A 3,329-nucleotide genomic window follows, 5' to 3' on the forward strand; every position below is an offset into this window, starting at 1 on the left:
ATCAGTGGCAAATCCTTTAAATATGAAAATGTACTTACAGTCTGTGAGTCAGAACAGCCGGCATTGTAGTCTACTCTCCCAGGATCAGGAAACAGTCCTCCATAAAATGTGCTGGACACATCTGAATATTTGGGTTGAACTGTTCTGGAACAGTGTTGTAAATACAACTTAACCACTGATTTCTAGTCGTGTCCTCTTTTGGAAGGCCAAACAAAGTATTTTCGCTTTCGCAACGAAACAGACAGCATCTTCAAAACATGGCGGCGGCGGCGGCGGCGGCGGCGGTGGCAGCGGTGGCAGCAACAATAAAGTTATGCCTTCTTTCTTTGCGTGAACATTTGGGCGGCATTATGCAAATCTTCCCACATCATGACGTAGACATGTGGGGGCATGTTTAAATGAGGGGTTTTAGGAAGGCGTGGACCAGTCTTAACTTTTATAAAGAATATCTCTTTGGGTTTGAGACTTTAGTCTTTGCAACTTTAGGGATCTTATCAATTCACGAACAGCTTGTAACACTTCAAAGAGAAAGGAAAACTTGAAATCGCATCACATGACCCCTTTAAAAATACTACCTGGTATCAAAATACTACACAAACAAACAGTTTGCATATTAATAATTTGAGATGGATTTGCTAGAATGACAGAATGTCTAATACAGGAACTTTAGAGCTATCATTAGAGTGACACTCGTTAACCACTGACGATCACTTGATCTGGTCAGAAAACTGAAGCAAAAATACAGAATGAATAATCTGCCTCAAAAAAATAAAGCTTGTCCTATAGCCTTCCCAGATGTGGAAAGAATTTGTTTTTCTTATTGCCATCATTTTTAACATACATAGTGATGTTGAATTGTATTGTCAGTTTGTTTTCAAGGTCATCAACAATGTTTACAGTCAGGTAAACCTGATACTCTCCCTGTAAAGTAAAACAGCAAAAAAAAAAAAAAAAAAAAAGCTTTGTGTATAGTATATAGTACATAGCATATATATAGTATGTAGTTTAATACATTTAATTTCTGAAGCATTATGTTGATTACTCACCTCAGGGCCAAAAACCTTTTTCACATAAAATGGAAAAGTCTCATGAAGTGTTTCTGAAACAAGAAAGCAACCTCATCGGTATCCCAGCTGCATCACCACAGTAAAATATAATGCAGTAAACATATTCCAACATGTAGTACCTCCTTTGATGATGTAACATAATTTGATATCTTCACAAGGAACATCTGGCTGCACGTGATCCAACCACAGCTGATCTTTGTAGTAAATAAGACCATGATATCCAAAACGGCTGATCGTGAACACTGAAAAACAATGCAAATGTCAACAGATCATGTCAAAGTTAGGTAGTTAGGCTATATCAATTTAATTAACAAAGTTAAATTAAACAGAGGCAGTTCCATAAATAAAACTATATTATATGATCAACATAAAATCTTTCACAAACTTACTTGGGATTACTCTATACTTTACAGAATACAAATTCACTCCTAGATTGCAGGGGAAACCGGTCATTGACAGGTAATACAATGGGCCTGATTAAAGAGAGAGTATTGGCTGTTCATTATGAAATACATTTGTTTTTATGTTATCATGTATCATCTTTTGTGGATTACTAATATGTAGGTTTCCAATATGTACACTATACTGTTCAAAGGTTTGGGGTCAGTAAGATTTATTAATGTGATCAAAAGTGGCAGTAAAGGCATTTATAATGTTACAAATGATTTTATTTCTAAAAAAATGCTGTTCTTTTGAACTTTCTATGCATCAAAGAATCCAAAAAAATATGTATCAAGGTTTTCACAAAAATTAAGCAGCACATTTGTTTTCCAAATTTATGATAATAAGAAACGTTACTTAAGCACCAAATCAGCATATCAGAATGATTTCTGAAGGATCATGTGACACTGAAGACTGGAGTAATGGTTGCTGAAAATTCAGCTTTGCCATTACAGAAATAAATTACATTTTTAAATATATTCAAAGAGAAAACAGTTATTTTACATTTGAACAATGTCACAATATTACTGTTTTTATTGTATTTTTGATCAAATTAATCCATCAAGTGATTATAAAAATCTTAAACAAATAAAGGTTACTGACCTCAGACTTATATTCATTTGATTATATAGGCCTATATATATTTGAAGTGTGTTTATATGAAGTATTTGATATTCCACTTACCATCAACGGTGTACCAAATTTCAAGATGTTCTGAGGAGCATAATAATCTTCTCTCTGCAGTCACAGATGACATACAATATAACGCAATAAAACAGAGAAAAGCTGAAGGGCATAAAAGCGCCATAACTGTTATCCTTCATGAACAACTCCAGAGTCAAACTCTCTCTCTCTCTCTTTCAGAATAGTTATGTACAAGTTGAAAAGCTGGGATTTAAATAGAACAAATTTCAAACTAACCATTTTGTAAAAAGAGTTCTTGCTTCTGACAATGCACTGCATTGTTACAAAACTCTATTGGTCCCCCGCCGCGGGTTTTTTTTTTGGGAAGTGCCAGTGGTTATGTGAACAGGGAACTCTTGCAAAAAAAGGAAGTTTAGTCATGAGGTGAAATCATGAAAAAAAAAGAGAAAAAAAGATACCATGCGTAGCTTTTCCCATATACCTCCCACCTCTCAAAAAATTGTAATTAAAACATCGAGATTTTTCACTCATATTGTTTGCCGTTTTTCAAGGTCATCAAAAAATGTCAGATTCATATAAAGCTGATATTCACTCTAGAATGTAAAAAAAAAAAAAAAAAAAAAGATAAATAAAGTTAGTTTTTAAAGTCAAGGTTTTTTGTTTGTTTTTTATCTAGTGTCATCAAGATATATCTTTTATTTTGAAGTAGGTAAAAAAGTTTCATATGGTGAGAAGGTGTTGTGACATATTATTGTAGACTTTTATACATGTTTTAAATGTCAGATTTTCTATTGGATCACAGAAGTTATTTATATTGGAAAAATAAGGCATTACTGTTGATCGCTCACCTCAAGGCCATAACATTTTCTTACATAAATTGGAATTGTTTAATGAAGACTTTCTAAAACAAGATTCTAGTCTCATTAGTGAGAGGCATTAATACACAGCTGAACCATTGTGTTTTAATGTAGTAAAACAGTCTAATATGTAGTACCTCCTTTGATGATGTTGTATATTTTCAAATCTTAACAAGGAACATCTGGCAGCTCATGATCCAACCACAGCTGATCTTTGTTGTAAATAAGAGCATGAAATCCCATACTTGTGATTGTGAACACTAAATAAATAAGTCAAATAAATAATCATTTAAAAATTGTATTAATAATAATAACAAAT

General features: G+C 33.2%; 1 long non-coding RNA gene across 1 annotated transcript; it reads right to left on the minus strand.

The window, feature by feature from the left end:
* Positions 1-1,193: 1,193 nt before the first annotated feature.
* Positions 1,194-2,498, minus strand: LOC107664051 (uncharacterized). Its single transcript, XR_001631418.1, has 3 exons — positions 2,193-2,498; positions 1,457-1,540; positions 1,194-1,309 (listed from the first exon to the last, which is right to left on the minus strand). It is a non-coding gene; the product is annotated as an uncharacterized LOC107664051 (long non-coding RNA).
* Between the last annotated feature and the right edge of the window lie 831 nt (positions 2,499-3,329).

The sequence above is a fragment of the Sinocyclocheilus anshuiensis genome, unplaced genomic scaffold (assembly GCF_001515605.1).
Source record: "Sinocyclocheilus anshuiensis isolate Anshui unplaced genomic scaffold, SAMN03320099.WGS_v1.1 scaffold23, whole genome shotgun sequence".
Taxonomy (NCBI): domain Eukaryota; kingdom Metazoa; phylum Chordata; class Actinopteri; order Cypriniformes; family Cyprinidae; genus Sinocyclocheilus; species Sinocyclocheilus anshuiensis.